The 20,279-nt window shown below is 40.8% G+C and overlaps 1 pseudogene; it reads right to left on the bottom strand.

The window, feature by feature from the left end:
- Positions 1-362: 362 nt before the first annotated feature.
- On the bottom strand, positions 363-803 carry LOC145414202 (protein GVQW3 pseudogene; annotated as a pseudogene).
- Positions 804-20,279: the final 19,476 nt, after the last annotated feature.

Here is a 20,279-nt window from a genome sequence, read left to right as displayed (position 1 = left end):
TATATATATATATATATATATATATATACACACGAGGTGTGACAAAAAAGAAACGAGACTTTGGCTGCTAATGACACAATTCATCAGCCACACAGTAATGAAGTACATCACAGTATTGCCCAACATCTCAGCACTATATGAGAAAAGCAGCACTTCAATTAACCTATTATCTTTCTTTTCACAGGTGGTTTTGTAGCTCCTGTCAAGTGCCCTCTGTCACAGAATGAGCCTTGAGCAAAGGATTAACGTCAAGTTCTTGGCTAACTTGGGAAAAACTCCTGGAGAAACCCTTGCCATGCTGAAGGACGTGTAGGGACAGAAAACAGTGTCCTGCACACGTGTCTATGAGTGGCACAAGAGGTTCAGGATGGGACGGGGTGATGCTCCAAAATGTCCCGTGACACATCCACATGTCGGATCTTTTGGTCCTCAGAGGGCTGTTTGGGCACCAACTTTGCACAAATCTTCCGCACGCCCAAATCTTTCAATAAGATGGACCTCATTGACTCCTTATTTAATCCCTGTTCCTCAGCCATTATTCTGATCGTCAGTCTGCGATCACTCTGCACCAATTCCTTGACCTTCTGGATGTTGGCATCATTTCTTGTTGTTGAGGGACATCCTGGATATGGGTCATCCTTCATGTCACCCCGCCCCATCCTGAGCCTCTTGTGCCACTCATAGACACGTGTACGGGACACTGTTTCCTCCCCGTACACATCCTTCAGCATGGCAAGGATTTCTACAGGAGTTTTTCCCAAGTTAGCCAAGAACTTGACGTTAATCCTTTGCTCAAGGCTCATTCTGTGACAGAGGGCACTTGACAGGAGCTACAAAACCACCTGTGAAAAGAAAGATAATAGGTTAATTGAAGTGCTGCTTTTCTCATACAGTGCTGAGATGTTGGGCAATACTGTGATGTACTTCATTACTGTGTGGCTGATGAATTGTGTCATTAGCAGCCAAAGTCTCGTTTCTTTTTTGTCACACCTCGTGTGTATATATATATATATATATATATATATATATATATATATATATATATATATATTATATATATATATATGGTATGTATGTGTTTATGTGTGTGATTGTTTGTTTCTGTGTGTGTGTCTTAGGTTTTATATAACGCACAGGTGCTTCGTTCCTAGCAATATGATCTGCTGTTAACAGTAATAAAACAGGAATAAAAATCGTCACTCGCAGACTATATGACTGATTTGATAATAAAATAATAACAGACTTTGCACTTACATATATATTCACAGACCAAAAGGACGAGAGAGAGAGAGAGAGAGAGAGTCACTTTCTCCACAATTAACACGAACCGCCTACCACCTCCAAAAACAGACATAAACACACTCTTACCAAAAAAGTCGATACGCTAGGAAACGCCAACTGAGTTTTAAATAGTTTTCTCACATCTATTCGTTCACTCTCACTCCTTTTTATTTTTTTAGTCATAATTTTTGGCTCGCATATTTTTATATTTTTTGGTCACTGTCAGTGTCTATCTTCTCTCTCTCTCTCTCTCTCTCTCTCTCTCCTGTAACCCATTCCATCCCTTTCCCTTCCTACCCCTCCCCTCCCTTTATCCCCTTCCCTTAGGCGGTATTGTACCATCCCTTTCTAACCCACCTCCCTTCTCTCCATTCCTCTTCCCTCCATCCCTCCTTCACTATATTCATTTTGTCCTTCATCCTTCCATCTTTCCATCTCTCCTTACTGTACTTCTTTCCCCCTCTACTTCCATCTTTTATTACGGCTTATTCTACTGCCCTTTCCGTTCTTTTTTATTTCCCTACACCTTCCTTAGCTGTCTTCTTTGTTTTTTCACTTCTTGTTCCTATGCATTTTCTTCTTTCTTTTCTTCCTTCCTTCCTTTATGTGTGTGTGTGTGTGTGTGTGTGTGTGTGTGTGTGTGTGTGTGTGTGTGTGTGTGTGTGTGTGTGTGTGTGTGTGTGTGTGTGCGCGCGCGGGAGTGTGGCTGATTGTGTAACTGTGAATGTATGCTAGGCTGGTTATAAACGTTGACTGAGAGCCACTTCCGCTGAGGCTGTCTCGCTCACTGACTCTATGCATCCCTTAACCACTTCACTCACAGGACGTATGAGTATTATCGTAGGCTACTTGATTCTTGCTTCCACCTGGCCATTTTACTCATGTGTAATATCGAAATGGAGGGATAGCATGCAGCCTGTCTCAATCCTTTCATCACCGGGAGCAGTGCTGGGGAGGGACGCCTTGAGTGGTGGCACAGATATAACCGAACAGCTCCTCTGCCCTGTTATACACACTTCCCTCAACTCCCTCCATACTCTCCAAATGGAGGATGGTAAGTTGCCGGAAAAAGGCACCATCAGGCTGCAGTCTACCGGGTTTACATTTTAGATGAACCCAGGACTACAACTACCACCAGGAGCTCTCCTAATTTACACTAAATAAAACCATCTGGTGGTAGCAAGGATAAGCTACATAATCAGAGAATGCTGAATGGTCTCGCAGCTACACTACGTCGTCTGGTGGAGAGGGCAAACCTGCTGGGGAGGCTGAATAGTAGTTTTTTCTCACGTGCAAGAAATCCGTCTGACACACTAAAACCCTTTCAGTCCCATGACCTATTCTCTATTTTAATTTTGGTACCTCCAGACGATATTCTTGTACCTCGGTGAGCCTTTTCGTACTTCATGAAGGGGTTGGTGAAAGGTATATCCAGCCCCTCTAATAAAAGAAATCTCTCCTAAGCTGAATAAAATCACCGGAGGATTAAAAGAATATATGTTAAAAATCGCCCTGAGACTCAAGGAGCTCACGGGTGAGGTGGTGACTGGGGTGACTGATTGACTGTGTGCAGGAGTGTGTGTCAGAGTAACTGTCTGGGTGAGTATATGACTAACACGTTGTATGACTGGGTACTGTACCATTGTGACTGGTTTTGTGTGTGTGTGTGTGTGTGTGTGTGTGTGTGTGTGTGTGTGTGTGTGTGTGTGTGTGTGTGTGTGTGTGTGTGTGTGTGTGTGTGTGTGTGTCCATGGTAACTGCTGGTGTACGCATGTGTGTTTGTGTGTATGTTAATGCCTGGTACCTGCATATGTATACATGTGTGTGTATATATATGTATATTTATACTGTGTGCGTATGTGAAGGCAAGTACTTGGTGCAGCGCGGTGTGTGTGTGTGTGTGTGTGTGTGTGTGTGTGTGTGTGTGTGTGTGTGTGTGTGTGTGTGTGTGTGTGTGTGTGTGTGTGTGTGTGTGTGTGTGTGTGTATGGTGACCCATCCCCAAACACACAACACTCTCACTTTCATCAACACTACACTTTCCCTCACAATACCTCCCTCCTCCCTTCTTCTAGCTCCTTACCTCTCTTCCTCCCTCCACTCCTCCTCTATATACCTCCCCTTCTCTTTTTATCTCCTCTCCTCCCTCCTTATCTCTCCTTCCTTACCTCCCCTTCTCCCGCCATACCTCTTCCTCCCCCTCTTTACTTCCCCTTCTCCCTCGTTTTCTTCTTACCTCGCTTTTCTTTCATCTCTCTCTCTCTCTCTCAAAACCGGTCGGGTACGGATAAAACTCGAAATTGGATCCGAACCCCACGCAACAGTCCGAATTACTGGGTGGTCAGAAAGTCCGGGTATGTGAAAGCGGCATTACGGACAAACGAGTAATAGTAAGAGCTGTAATGGCGAGACTTCCGGATAAAAGAGTAGTTAGAACCATGAAAGTGAAAATTGTGCTTCTTCGTGTAAGAGTTCAAATCATATGGGTGGGATTTTCAAGTAAACGAGTGAGAGTTCAGTCCATAAATGCTAGAATTTCGGATAAAATAGTAGTAATTTTGTCAGTAAAGCAAAAATCCCGATTCGACAGGTTACTGTTTCATGTTAAACACGTAAGAGTTGACCATAAATGAGCTGAGTACGGTTCAAGAGTAGCAGTTTGGCCCATAAAACTAAAATTCAGTTTAAATCAGTCTGGGCTGTAAATACAAACATTTCTTATCTATGGTTAGAGTGTGGATCATAAAAGTTGGAGTCCGGATAAATGGGTAATAATAGAGGCCTTAATGACACAATTTTTAGTTAAACTGGTCAGAATCCAAAGCACAGAATCGAGGCTTTATACCAAAATGAGTAAAATTACGAACTGTAAAAGTGGTCCTTCCGAATAAATGGGTCGAAATCCATAATTTACAAGCGAGATTTCTTTTTTAATGGGTCAAAATACAAACAGCAAAAGCAAGAATTTCAAATAAAAGAGTCATATTGTAAGCTGAAAAGAAACGTAACGTCTGCATAAGCAAGGTACTGATTCCGTTATATCGAGAGTTACCGGATGTGTTGTACGGATTAAGAAGAATACTGAGGAATGGTGAGGATAAGAGTGGGAAATATCCTAGAAATTAATATTAAGTTACAGGAAGAGTTAGAGAAAGGAAGAATAAACGGTGGCGGTGGCTCAGTTGGTAGAGAGGTGGCCTGCAGTCCTACCAGACCCAGGTTCAAATCCCGGCTGGGGCAGGGAACAGTTTGAGGATTTGAATTTCATAAAAATCAGGCTTTACCGATCTGCCAAAAGACCCGCAGACATGTCGTAAAAATACCTCCGCTAATACCAATACACCAGTCCTGTATGAGACACCCCTAGCATGTATTCAATATGGACAGTGGGTGTTAGCGCCGAAGTGGTGATATGTAGAGGTGTATGGTATGTAGGAGGACTACTGGGCCTTGAGAGCAGGCTGTGAAGCCTATGCCCAGAGTCGGACACATAAAATATATACAGTATATATATATATATATATATATATATATATATATATATATATATATATATATATATATATATATTCTGAACAGAGATAAAATTTGAATTAAAGTGCTATAATGCAAAATAAGAGAAGTGAAATCCAGAAAGAAGGTGTAATAAAAACAAGAGGTAAAATTCGGATCAAACAGGTGTAATATAAAATAAAAGGGAAAATCCAGATTTTTAAAGTGTGTAATTAAATTAAGCAGGATTAAGAAACAAGAGGTGAAGTCCAGAGTAAAGGTGGTGTAATGCAAAAAGGAGGTAAAATCCATATACTGAAGGTAACTTCTGGGGATAGAGCTATAAATCCTGACTGAAGAAGTAAAAATATGGATAACAGATTTTAAAAGTGTGATAACAGTAGAAAAAAGGGGGGGATCATGATAAGGTAAAATCACTTATAATTATGCAAAAATCTGATCAGGAAGGGAAAACTATAGAAATACAGTAGTTAAAATAATTACAAAGATAAAATCCATGAAAAGGGTAAATTATAAACATCAGTGAGGTAAAATCTCCTTATTAATATATATATATATATATATATATATATATATATATATATATATATATATATATATATATATATATATATATATATATATATCTGTATAACTGTATTAAAATTGTAGATGAAGGGTAACATCGGAAAAAAAAAATCCGGATGTCCATGCTTTAAAATCCGAACAAGAGAATGTGTCCGGATTAACGGAGGTTCGGGATGGAGTTAGCGGTGGTCGGCAACCTTGAGTGACCTGGGAGGAGGGGGAGGGGCAGTACTACTCTCACTTTCCTCCGGCCTGCATGCTGGTCTCTCTGTCTCTGTCTCTGTCTCTCTCTCTCTCTCTCCCTTTACTTCCGTCCCATTCTATTATCCTTTTTTCTCCCTCCTTTCCTCACTCTCCTCTCTTGTCCGCCCTTTCTTTAATGCCTCGCTCAAACACCCTCCCTTCCCTCCCTCTCTCCCTTTTTCTCATTGCCATCCTCTCTTCCTTCCTCCCTCCCCACCTCCCTCCCTCCCTCCTCTCTCCCTCCCTTCCTCCCCTTTATGTTCTTATATGGAAACCCACCTGTATTCCCTCCCTCCCTCCCTGTCTGCCTCCCTCTTTCCTTCCATCTCTCTGTTCCTTATCTTCTCTCCCTCTCTTTGTTTCCCATCCTCTCTTCCACTCATTCCCTTCATTCTCCACTTCTTTCCTTCCTGTTTACTTGTCTACTTTCTTCTGTCCCACTTTCCTCTCCTTCCCTCCTCCTTCCTCCCTCCTCTACCTCCCTCTCTTCATTTTCTCCGTTTCTTATTCCTTGTCTCCCACCTTCCTGTCTCGTATCTTCTCTTCCTCTCTCTCTCTCCACTGTTCTCTCTGTTTCTTGTGTCTTCCCTCCCTTCCTCCCTCATTCCTCCATTCTCTCCTAACCTTCATTCGTCTCCCCATCGTTCTATACTTTTATTTCTTTTCTGTGTTTTTCTCCCTCCTCCTTCTTTATCTTCCCTCTCCTTTTTTCTTTGTTTTTCTTCCCTTTCCCCCTCCCTTTTTTTCCTGTCTCCCTCCTCCTCCCTTACCTCCCACCTCCCTTCCTGTTTCTTTCTCCCTCCCTCCCTCCTTACCTCCATACCTCGCTCCGTCTCCGATCCCTCATTCCCATCTCCCTTCTTCCCTGCCTGCCTCCCTCCCTCCCTGCCTTCATATCTCCCTATCTCCTATCCTCTCTCCGTTCCCCGTCCTTCGTTTCCTTCTTACCTTCCACTGTGATTATCTTTTTTTCTCCCATGTGCCCCTATCCTGTCTCCCATCTCTCTCTCTCTCTCTCTCTCTCTCTCTCTCTCTCTCTCTCTCTGGCGAAAATGAGAATGCCAGGTAGATACGAAACAAATGAAGCTACTGAAAACATGAAACATTTAAAACAGAGAGAGAGAGAGAGAGAGATGAAGCTACCGAAAACATGAAACATTTAAAGCAGAGAGAGAGAGAGAGAGAGAGAGAGAGATTTCACACTCCCAAAAAATTTCACTCTGACTTGAAAGAAAGCGAGCAGAGCTATTTAAACGGAGGGCCATCTGGAGCGAAAATGTGCACACTGCCTGACGTCCCTCACGGACTTCATTATATCGACCACACTGCTGATAACTTGTTCATTTTGATTTTAATTTTGGTTTGTGCGATATATTAATCTGAAGACTGGGACTGCGAGAAAGACGGTATGCTAATAATACCCCTAAACACTTACCAATTCCGTATACAACTAACTGATAACTTTTAGTCATGTATGTAACACTGCTGGAATCGCGGAAAGGACAAAGTTTTTATCCCATCTAAACATATTTAAATACTTTGCATTTAACTGACACTCAAACTTATACCTTTCTCATAATCATAAAAATCCCAAAAATCTACGTCGACAAACGACTTTAATTCTTATAATAAAAGAATAAGAGCTTTTATTTTTCGTTATTTACTGGAAAGTTTCCACAAGCTTTCATAGAAAAAATATATACCTAAAGATTTTGCATACACAAGACACGAAAGCTTATAATCACCCAAAGTTTTAGGAAAAGATTGCAAAGGTTGCTTCCACAAATTTGACGTCCAAAGACTCGTAAAGTTTAAGAAATCGACGTCAAAAATAGCCAAAAAAATGAGTCTGAGAAATTTTTACATTCACAAAGTGTAACCAAGAAAAAATTTGATAAAAAAGTGAAGCTAGAAAATATATTGACAAGAAAGAACTGAAACTAGAAAATATATAGACAGAATAGAAAACGATAAAGGAAAAAAGAATATGGAAGAAAAAGCAGTAGCTATAGCGTTACAAAAAAAAAAAAAAAAAAAAAAAAAGCAAAAATTATACGACGAATGGAAGGGAGCGTGTCGCGGTGAAGGTTGGGTGTTGATATTTTTAATGTCTGTATGTCTGTCGTAGTGTCGGCTCCAAGGCTACAGAGAGAGAGAGAGAGAGAGAGAGAGAGAGAGAGAAGGAGAGACAGGCAGACAGACAGATAGATGAGGGGGGCGTGGGTAAGAGGTATGTTGCGTATACTTTGTTGTACCATCGCCACAAAAACCACGGTCATACGGTGAGGGGGACGAATGGTGGGGAAGAGAGGTAGATTTATAGTAGGGAAGAGATTCTATGGAGAGGTTTTTGTGGAGGGAGAGGAAGAACATAGAGGCGTTTTTATAGGAGGGGAAGTATCTTAGAGAGATATATATTTGTAGGAAGAACGTGACTAGGAAAGTCTATCTATCTATCTATCTCTGGCCATGGAGAGTAGGGATAGATATATAGGAGGGGATTTTTTTTTTTTTTATGGAGGGTGTTTTTGTAAGTGGAAATATGTTTTTTTCTTTTTTTGAGGGGGTTGGAAATATTTAGCAGGTGTGTATTATGTGGGAGGAACAAGCAGAAGAAGCGGGAGATATACTTAATGTAGGGAAGATGATGCTGGAGGAAGAGGGTTGTGTTTTAGTATGACTGTTTTAGGAAGACATATTTTGTACGAAGGAGTGTGTAGGAGACGGGAGGTATATTTATAGGTGAGGCGTCTAGTAGAAGGGGATATATTTTTAAAACATTTTTTAATTATTAATAGTTCTGCCAATAAGTAAACGAGAAAGTGGGGAACTGAAGCTTTTCTTTTTTTTTTTTTTTTAGGGAAAGGGAATGATTTTCGACAGAACGTGGGGAGAAGATGAAGATTTTGGAAAGAAACTGGCAAGACTCACGATAGGAATAAGAGGCTTAGCTAATGAGAATTTGGACAGCATCTGAATGGGATATTTTGGAGTGTAACTGGAGAATGAAAGGAAACTGCGTGGACTTACTGGAATCCTACAGGAAACTTGGAAAGAAACTATAAAGAAACCTAGAACAAACTGGAAAAACCTTGAGAAAAGTTGAAAGCAGGTAACCCAAGAGGAGCAAGAAATAAATCAACTGGACACAGAGAGGAAGAGAAGGGGTAAAATCATATTGATGAGGCCTTGGGACAACCTTCAAGTGACGAAGAGAGAAGCACTGGACGTGACTTGGAGGACTGGGCAGGGTGTATAGAAGGACCGAAGGGTTTAAAGGAGTGTGGATATACGAGATGCTGAAGGGGTCGAGATTTTGGAGGGGTTGAAGAAAAGTTAAAGATGTTTGGGAGTGTTTTGGTAGGGGCTTGAGGGCATTGTATAAGGGTCTGCAGTTGTTAGTCGGCTTAGAAGAGTTACGAAGGGCTTAGAGAGGTTATGGATGAGTTGAGATGGACCTGAGGAAAAACGTGGTGGATCTAGGATTCCAAAAGCTTAGACGATGTGTAGATGATTGTGTGTCACATTTCACCGGGAATGCTGTTTGGTATTTCTCTCCCCCTTATGTTCTCTCTCTCTCTCTCTCTCTCTCTCTCTCTCTCTCTCTCTCTCTCTCTCTCTCTCTTTTCTGGGTTCTGTTCCATTCCATCTTTTAAGTGGGGATTAGGACTGAGATCATTTTATACATTGTGTGTGTGTGTGTGTGTGTAACTCTAGATAGTTAATAAGCAGACTGAGAGAGAGAGAGAGAGAGAGAGAGAGAGAGAGAGAGAGAGAGAGAGAGAGAGAGACTGGAAAGTCACAGAAGAAAATGTGAAGGATTTATGACAACAGAAACTTTATCAAAACAATATATACATTAAAAAATTCTTCAGTAAATCTAAAGAAAATATAATATACCGCAACACACACACACACGAAGAAAAACAAAAACCACCAAAACTGAGAGAGAAAGCAAAACAAACACGTGACTGGTAGAAGAAAGCAAGCCCGTCTGTAATTGGCGACACGAGCACCGATCATCTGACCGAACACTTTCATACTGACCGAAATTTAAGCTTATTTATAAACAAGCACATATATACTCCTAAATTATACAACAAAATACAATAAATAGAAATCATGCAACGAACACGAACAGCCAAACATAGTTGCACAAATAAATGAGGTTAACCAAAAACAAATGACTGAAAATATATCAGGAAGCTAAAAATGCAACAAATATTTTCCTCTCACAAAGGAATTTAGTAACTGAGAATGCATAAAAAGTAGATGTCAGCATATTTGTCTGTGTCCTTGCTTATGAGTATATTTATTTTTTATTTGTTTCTGACATTGTTGCCAGTATTGCAGTGGACTATTATGTTTTCAATATTTGTTTTCGTTATGTTTTCAGTATTTGTTTTCGTTTATTATTATTATTATTGTTGTTGTTGTTATTATTGTTGTTGTTGCTGTTGCTGCTGCTGTTGCTGCTGCTGTTGCGCTGTGCTGCTGCTGCTGCTTTGTGTTTTTCTCTCCCATTTCACTAACGTCGTATATAATATCTTTTTCCTTGCAAGCACTCTGCTGGTTTTATTTATATTTCTGAGAGTGAGACAGCCATAATTTTCCCAAAATATTGTTCAGATTTTAAGCATAATTTTTAAAACTTAATAGTATCTTTTTTCATATTATTCTTTACTATTTCATTCCTACACTTGTTCCTATGCATTTTATTCACGTTTTCAAAAGTTATAATATCGGCCACTTTCTGTTTATCGGTCACTTTCTTCGCAATTCCCCCCCTTTTTTTAATGGCTAATTTTATTCACGCTTCCAAATTTTGATAATAATATTCTTTCACCGTGAGGCATTGTTATTATGTCCAACTGCTTTGCTGACTTTTAGCTTAGTTATGATCATATAACTACGTAATGTGCATAACGATGTATGTGTTAGGTGGTTTTATTTGGTATTATTATATTAAGTTTTGTGTTTATATCTGAATGGATATTTATCAAAAATTAACTCACCTTCCAGCCCAAGGAGTCTCTCCAGACCCAAGTGAAACTGTCAGGAAGAAGGAAGAACATGCCCGACGGAATCTATCTCGCGTTGAAGGGGTTGGTATGTACCGTCATGAAGAAGTCATATTACCGTATAAGGAATAGGACAATCTTTGTTGTCTGAATTTCTATTATCTATCTATCTATCTATCTGTATATAACTCTCTCTCTCTCTCTCTCTCTCTCTATATATATATATATATATATATATATATATATATATATATATATATACTTGTGCGTTCTTTTTCTAACCTTTCCCGTCTTCGATGTGTCAACTGCCTGTATTAATAAAAACTTCTAGAAGTACTCCTAAAATTACTACTAAAAGTGGTTGTAGCTGAGAGTTACTTCTTAAAGTTCCTCCTAGGAGGACTCGTAGGCTAGTAGTAATTTCGCTTCTACCATGAAGTGTTACCAACACAAAGAATCTCTGCTTAATATATTTAAAAAATTACCATTACAAAGCCTTAGAGTATCAGTATGTAGTTTAAAAATGAAAAACTAGTTTTTATATATAGAAACAACATCTATTTGATCATATATTATGATACTTTACGAATGTCGATAAAATGGATAAAATGTAAACACATCGTGTGGTCAGCTGATAACGCCTGCTACCATCGGGGCATCGTGTGTACACAGTACAGTGACCGTCAACAATGGCACAATTTCAAGATTCCACGGCTGCAGATAAATTCAGGAGCAAGAGAAACTTGACGGAGGGAGTGTACGAGGGACCTTCACAAACCTCTTAACAATGTGTGGAGCAGTTAGAGCATACAGTAGAGTGTTTCCGTTATCACATTGCTCACTAATGGCTGCGATGGTCCAAAGTCATCACAATTACACTGCTGCATTTTTCCAGTTGCAAGGTACCTAAATAGTATCAACACTTTCGTCTCGGATGTGAGAGGATGGTTTCGATGTGTGGGCCTTTCCAGTACATCTCTTACTAAATCAGTAATAAGCAGAATGCCCTCACGATCGAAACGGTACCTTCTTACAAGTTCTTGATCATCATATTCCATGAATGCATCCTTCCGAGCTCGAAAATTTCTGCGTGGTGGGTGGTGTCGGTCAGCCATGGTCTTATGTTGTCTTGTCTCTTGGTGTTTGAGGGATGCAGCTACTGTGTTTACTGTCACTAAAAGCCCTACTAACTCCTTAAAAGTCCTTGTGGAGGACTTTTATTTTTAAGCGATTTTACGAGTAAACTTAGGAGTTGGAACTAACTTTTAGGAGTAGCCTACTTCTAGAAGTTGGGAGCCAATTTCACTTTGAGAGGAACTTTTACTCCTAGGAGTTTTTATTAATACGGGCACAGATTCACTAATGTTTTCGAAATGGAGTAAAGTCTGTCTTTCCAGTGTCTATCCATCTGTCTGTCAGTCTTTCTCCTGACCACACTCACTTCAACTTTCTCGCCCCCACCTCACGTTGCCTTCTGATCTTTTTGTGTGTGTGTGTATATATATATATATATATATATATATATATATATATATATATATATACCATATATATATATATATATATATATATATATATATATATATATATTCAGCAAATATGTCATTGGGACAAAACTTTTTAAGGCTGTTAGTCTTTGGTTCATTCTTTTAGATACAGAATGCAGATATATTTAGAACACACACACACACACACACACACACACATTCATACTGAATTACTGCTGCAGTGATTTAATTCTCTCTCTCTCTCTCTCTCTCTCTCTCTGTTTCTGAAATTCCTTCACATACACAATGCACTCACTCACTCACACATACACACACATGACATGCGCACACAATATGAACACCATTGTTTCCAACTGCACACATGGACAATACTCTCAGCAAACACACACACACACACACACACACACACACACACACACACACACACACACACACACACACATTCATACTGAATTACTGCTGCAGTGATTTAATTCTCTCTCTCTCTCTCTCTCTGTTTCTGAAATTCCTTCACATACACAATGCACTCACTCACTCACACATACACACACATGACATGCGCACACAATATGTACACCATTGTTTCCAACTGCACACATGGACAATACTCTCAGCAAACACACACACACACACACACACACACACACACACACACACACACACACACACACACACACACACACACACACACACACACTCAGAGAAATAGGCACGCATGTAATACACACACACACACACACACACACACACACACACACACACACACACACACACACACACACACACTCAGAGAAATAGGCACGCATAATTATAATACACCCAGACACACACACACACACACACACACACACACACACACACACACACACACACACACACACACACACACTCAGAGAAATAGGCACGCATAATTATAATACACCCAGACACACACACACACACACACACACACACACACACACACACACTTTCAAACGTGACTCACAACATATCACCCACTTCACACATCAGACCCAGCAATCTCACCCTAAATCCACCCTTCCAGTAGGTTGATTTTTCCCCGCAGTTTTCCCTCAGATTTTCCACGTAGTTAAAAAAAGTGAAAAATGACCTATAATCCACCTACAAATAAGACCACAAATTCCATGTAAATATATGTGACTTTGGGCCTTATGGGATATATGGAAAAATGGGGAGGAAAGAGTGCTATGTGACACGTGAATAAGGGCGAAAATTACGAGTATTATGAATGGCGAGATGGACCTTAAGTGATATTTGTTTTTCCGTCAAGGTTGTTGGGTGATGGTATTCTTATAGTGGCTTGCCTTGTCCAGCTGTGTGGGTGTGAAGGATAAGGTGTGGGTGTGGGTGGGTGTAGGTGGGTGAGTGTATGTGTGGGTGGTGTAGGTGGATGGGTGTGTGTGCTTGTGTGTGTGTGGGGGGGTTGATGGATGTGTGTGTGGGTGTGTTTGGAGGACACTGTGTGGGTGTTTGCATGTGCGGGTGTCCATGGAGGATAGAGTGTGTGAGTGTCTTGTGGGTTTGGGAAGGGAAGTGTTTTTTCTATGATTAAATTTGTAGCTTGCCTTGTCTAGCTGTTTGTGGGTGGACGGTGTGTGTATAATATGAAAGTTTTATATATGTACATAACAATAATGTGTGTGTGTGTGTGTGTGTGTGCTTTGCAGAACCTATGCATATATGTATGTGTGTGCGTGAATAGGCGCATAGAACCGAGTGGGTCAAGATGTGTACATGACCGTGAACATTAATGCTTTTGTGTACGCCAGTGAAAGTCCACACGCACACAACATCAACACCGTCAGGAAAACTGACACACTCCCCCTTGACACGCATGGGACACACTTGAATTTGGAGTGGCACTTGAATATTAATGGACAGGAAAGTAACGTCCAAGCAAAAAGAGGGAATAATTTTAGCAAGGACAGCCCAAGGTTATGTAGTGTCTACGTTCGCATTTTTCACACTTCGTATACCGTTTTCATAATACCCTACGCAATATTCCCTTTCTGTACGCAGTCTTAGTTTTCGTATTCCCCAACTACCATCCCCTGTACCCTATTCATATGCATTATTCGCTTTTCGTGGGGAATTTTCGTTTTCCCTGCTCACCTTTCACTCTCTGCAGGTGATATTTAATTTTCGTATCCAACATCCACCACCCATACGCATCTCCTCCTGCCCATGTTCACTTTCTCCAGACTCCATTAATGTACACTTGCCAAACGTAACCATAATCCAGTAGGCGTATAAGGACTTTCTTTTCTTTTCTTTTTTTTTTTTTTTTTTTTGCCCATCTTTGGCGGCTAACTCACCCCTGCCTTAACTAACCTAACTTCAGGTAACCAAGCTAAACCTAATCTAAGTTACCCTGCCCTTTATAAGGTCCAACCAAACTAACTTTCATCTAATCTTGCCCAACCTAACAACCTTGCTTGTTCATAAACATGCTTAACCTAAAACCTAACCTAACGTAATCCATTCGCTACGCCTGACCCAGTGCTTATACACCTATTACAACGAGAGAGAGAGAGAGAGAGAGAGAGAGAGAGAGAGAGAGAGAGAGAGAGAGAGAGTGTCCGCACTACGCTACGCAACTTTCACAAAGACGCCGACAGGCCATTTCCCTCCCTCTCTCTCTCTCTCCCTCTCTCTCTTTAAAATCGTCCTTCCAATTTGTATACACAGATAAAATTTGATTTTCCATTATCGCAATTCTTGAAAATGTGAGGGGAGGCCAGAGAGAGAGAGAGAGAGAATGTTGGAACTGGGTGGATTACATACAACCTTCGTTAACTCCTTCGTTACTAGAGCTGAGGAAAATCGCCGAACAAAATCGTCTGGTGGTAGCTTATTTAAGAAAGAAACAGAGGTCATGGTGGTGAAGGGATTTAAAGAGAAAAGTACACCTGGATGGAGTGAAAGTGAGAGTGGATGGGGGTAGAGCCAGCCACCGACCAACCACTTACCCGTCCATACATACACCCCCCCCCACGTGTGTGTGTGTGTGTGTGTGTGTGTGTGTGTGGAGAGAGAGGGAGGAATAGGAGAAGGGATGGAAAGAAAATGAGGGAGGATGGAGATGGCAAGGGAAAGGGAATGGGTGGAGAAGAACGAGAAGAAGGAAGGGATTGGGGGGGGAAGAAACAATTAGGAGAGGAGAGATAGAGAAAAAGAATGGCGGAAAGGGAGAAGATAGCGGGATTGGGACGGGAATGAGGGATAGAGAGAAGAGGGAAAGTGAAAGGGGACTAAAGAAGGGAGGGGTAGGGGATGAGGAATGAGGGGCAGGATAGGGAGGGGAGGGGAGAGGGAAGGGGAGGAAAGGATGGGTAGGGTTCATACTGAGAGTGAAAGTGGCAGTGGTAAGATGGAGAGATGGAAGGATGAAAGTAGAAGAGAAGGGAGGTAGGGATGGAAGGAGGGAAAGGATGGAGGGGAGCGGGGACAGGAACCGGTGGAAGGAGGGAGGGAGAAAATGGTGGAGAGGGGGAGACAGGGAGAGATGAATGGCGGAATGGAAGGTAGAAGGAAAGAAAAGATGGATGGAGGGAGGGAGGGAGAAATTGGTGGAGGGATGAAGATAGGGAGAAATGAAAGAAAGAATGGAAGGAGGGGTGAAGGGACGGTGGTACAGAAGATGAAGGGACAAAGAAAGGGAGAGAGGGGAAGAAGAAAGGAGGCACGGAAAGGGGAGCGATGGAGGTTGGGGGGGGGAACAGGGAGGTCGAGGGAGGGACAGGGAAAGAAGGAAGAATGGAGGAATGAGAGGCAGAAAAAAAAAAGAGAAAGAGAGGGAAAGATCTACGAGTGGGGGAAATAGGGAAGGATGGAGAGAGGGAGAGGAAAAGGAAGGAAAAGAGGAAGAATGAAAGGGAGATAAGAAAGAAAGCAGAAAAGGAAAAGAGGAAGAAAACAAGTGAAAAATCTGAGAAGGAATGAAGGAGGAAGAAGAATAAGGCAGGAACGAAGAAATGAGGAGGAAGGGAAGAGAGAAGGGAGAGGGAAGAGGAGAAAAGGAAGGGATGAGTGAGAGGAGATGAGAGAGAGGGAAGGAAGTATGGAATGGAGAAGGGAGTCAAGGAAGATATAATAAAAAGCGAGAAGGTAGGAGGAAGGATGGGGGTTACAAAGAGAAAGGAAAGAGCGAGAGAGAGAGAGAGAGAGAGAGAGAGAGAGAGAGAGAGAGAGAGAGAGAGAGAGAAATATATATCCAGAAGGAAGGCTGTGAGAAGTTTAAGAAAGAGAAGGTACTGGGTAGAAAAATAGGTAGAAGAGCCTGATGGATGGATGTAGCGAGGTAGGAGAAAGGGTGGGATGGGTGAAAGGATTGAGAGGGGGGAGGGAGGGAGTAGAGGGGAGAGGAGATAATGGAAAAGAGAAGTGGGAAAGGGAAGGAGAGAGAGAGAGAGAGAGAGAGAATATAACCGATTGCGACAAAGATTGATGAAGATGGATGGATGAGTGTGGACGAACGATCACGCATGAGCAGATAAAATTAAAATATGTAGATAAGCTGCTGTGAACGTGTTTGATTAAACGTTTGTATGTATGTATGTATAGATGTATGTATGTATGTATGTATGTATGTATGAATGTATGTATGAATAGATAAATACGTATGGATGGGTCGGGTTAGATGAAAAGGTGTGGGTGAAAGTGAATAGGCAGGTATATGTTCTTGGTTAAGGACTGGCGAAAGCGAAGGAATGAGTGCATGTGTAAATAAAGCCAAAATAAATAAGTATGGATAAGTAGAAATAGAATTACAAATGAATGCATATAAATGAAATTAAATAGATGGATACGTGTGAGCGAATCCAGACAAATGAATGTGAAAGAATGAACAAAAGAGAAGTGAATGAAGCCAGAGGAACAAGGAAAACGAACACAATGAATAAAGAGATGAACAACTTGCAGTCATTCAGGGGCAATGTGTCAAGGCATCTTGCAATAATGAGCATTGATGTTGGCTCTTTTGTCTGAGTTTGGAAGGGATCAATAAGTGGTGTTCCAGGGAGGATGGACCGATGGACGGAGATATAGATGCCGAGAGAGAGAGAGAGAGAGAGAGAGAGAGAGAGAGAGAGAGAGAGAGAGAGAGAGAGAGAGAGAGAGAGAGAGAGAACAGTGCCACAACAAGTATCTCACACTTCACTGCCTCACACCTCCTCTCCTCATCTACCCCCCACCCCAACCCCCACAACCCCCATCCACTACAGTGCCTCCCTAAACCTTGGCATTTTGTACCACTCCGGAACCGTTACTTTTTTCCAGCGCTGTTTCGCACTGTCTGCAATTTCGCACGGTTAACAGTTTCGTACTTTTGTTGTTTCTCAATAGACAAGCTTTTTTTTTTTGGGGGGGGGGAGGGGCACTCCTCACCCCAACCTTTGGTAAGAATAGAGGTCTGGACGATGATGATGATGATGATGGTGGTGATAATGACTTCACCCTTTTCACTGTTTCATGCAGCTATTTTTCAGAGGTTGTTATTTCTTGCTGTTCTTTTGCGCAATTTCGCATTTGTTTTGCACTGTACGCAGTATCACCTCGATATTTTACGGTTCTTGATATTTCACACTGCTGTTTCCTATTCTTTGGTGACTACACTTTTCGCTCTTCGCACCGTTTGACATACAACTCCGCTTGCATTTTCGCACCGGTCTCTGTTTTCCACTGTTTCCAGTTTAGAACGCCCCTCTCTCAAGCTCTTCATACTTTCGCACTGCTTGTTATTTGCACTACTCGTTACATCACACTGTTTGCCGTTTCAGACTCTTAATTTTTGCATTGTTATCAGTTTTTGAGCTTGAATGGCTAAGTTTTCACAGTTTTGGTCTCTGTTATTTCATATCAGTCGTTGTTCTACACCATTCTCTGTGTGATAATGTTCAGTATTTCGCACTGAAGTTTCTCACACTTCATTACTTAAACCATCTGATGCTCGGGACAACTCTAGTATTCTATTCCAGCTAAAGCCAGACGATTTTATTTAGCTGAGAGTGAATTCTAAAAGCCTGAGTGGTTATAAGCATTTCATTTTTTCTTTGTTATTCTTTTTTTGTAATTTCTATTTGCACTACTTGCTGTTTTACTTTCCTGTATCGCATACCTGTATTGCACCGCTTCCTATTTCACACAGTTTTCTTTTTTTTTAATACTGTTGGGAATTTTTCACCGTTTCCATGTTTAGTACAGTTTGTTATTGTGCATTATCCTTTATTCATTAGTTTTGCCTTCGTGTGTGTGTGTGTGTGTGTGTGTGTGTGTGTGTGTGTGTGTGTGTGTGTGTTTTGCTTTTCATAATTCTGCACTCATATTTCTGTTTGTTCGCTTTTTTTTTTTCTGACTTGCTGTTTTAATATTCGCCATTTCACACTGACCGGGTTTACTGCAACAGATCCGATGCCTCTCTTACGCCCCACATTCACAGTGATGGCCGAGGAGAGCAGGTTACTTGTTATTCTTATTTTCTAGTCTTATTTTCATATTTATTTTTTCATTCTCCTGCGTTCTTTCGGGTACGTTAGAATTATTTCAGTGCGCATCTGGCTTCAAGATTCCAGGGGCCTGATTAGTGTGCAAATGAGTGTCTGGCCAATTTCATTTACTGCGCCTGCTGTCCTAGTTCGCCCTCTTTAGCGCTTTGTCTTTCATTATTTTCCAAAGTGTTCTCCATGCATTACTTGGTTGGAAAATTTAGGGTACGGATGATGATGAACATGATGAATAATATATACATTAATTCTTTACTCATCTTCCAATTATGTAATCCGGCTCGAATGATCAAGATTATTTTAAGTTTTACCTTCTTTTTACCTGTGTTGTTATTTTCTGAGCCCTTTTATTTCCATAGATTTTAATGCTTATCTGAGTATTTTTATAATTCTCTAGATTGTTTTCATTTCTCCAGATGATTTTCAGTTCTGTGGAGTGTTTTAAATTGTCCTGTCTTTTTAAATGTGTACGGTAATCTTCTTTTGTATCTCTGACTTTGCAGTTTTAAATTAAGAATGATATGTTCTGGAATTTCAAGAATGAAAATTTTTATATAAATATATTTTTGTCATTCTAGCTCGGTTTATAATTTTGTGTTCTGTATTTTCTCTTGGCGATTTTGAATACATCTGGTGATTTTCTAAAGCATTTTTAATATTTACGTTTTATCTGCGGTATTTTGTATCTTCTCGAACTTGAACTCTGTAGGATGATTTCTGACTCTTCCATTTTTTTTTCTTTTTATTCCATATGTAGCCTTTGAAAGCTTACGTCTTTTCTGTGCCCTCGTTTTCTCTCTCTCTTTTTTTTTTTTTATTACAAAAATATTAGAGACGAGATACACAGAATTAATACATATATCCGATTACATACAGTGCATAATACCACATATAATACATAGGTACACTGAATAATACATCAGGTAATCATTTCTCCATGTTCAGCTAGACAGCGAGCCGTTGCAAGCCCCAGTGAGACTCGTTTTTATATTTCCACGCACCAGCGAAACATTAATTGATTTACACTCTCACAAAAGCGAAACTATAGAAGAAAAAAAAAAAAACTCAAGGATCAGTGCGAGAATAATACCCACCTTCCTCAATGACGAGAAGACAAAGGAGAGCGAGGAAAAAAAGTGAGAGAAAAAAATGCAGACGAAAAGAGCGGCGTCCATTGTGAGATCTTGTGTGATTTAGAAGAAAGGAGCCGTCGTGGAATCATTTAATATAGAGATTGTAGGTGGAAGGAAGGTTGCCTTGTGGTGCTTTTCTACTCGCTTGTGTGTCCTTTTCTCCTCCTCTCTCTCTCTCTCTCTCTCTCTCTCTCTCTCTCTCTCTCTCTCTCTCTCACTTATTTCTTTCTGCTCCTAATCTCGTCCTACATGTAACCTTTTCTGCTTCTCCTGCCTTCCTTCCTGCTGTCCCTGTATGGTATCTGTATTCGACTTAATGTCTTTGCTTTAAATATTTTTCATGCCTTAATTTCCCTTTATGTTCGCTTTCATTAATTTCTTCTTGTACTTCCTGTATCCAGATCGTATCCTAATTTTTACATGGAAAATTGGGTTAGGATGGTGCCGACGACGAGATGATGTTGATGATGAAGATTAGGAGAAGGAAGAGGGG

Source organism: Coenobita brevimanus, chromosome 98 (genome assembly GCF_032717465.1).
Source record: "Coenobita brevimanus isolate Jiangsu-jjx chromosome 98, ASM3271746v2, whole genome shotgun sequence".
Lineage (NCBI taxonomy): Eukaryota > Metazoa > Arthropoda > Malacostraca > Decapoda > Coenobitidae > Coenobita > Coenobita brevimanus.
This window is presented reverse-complemented; position numbering and strand designations above follow the sequence as displayed.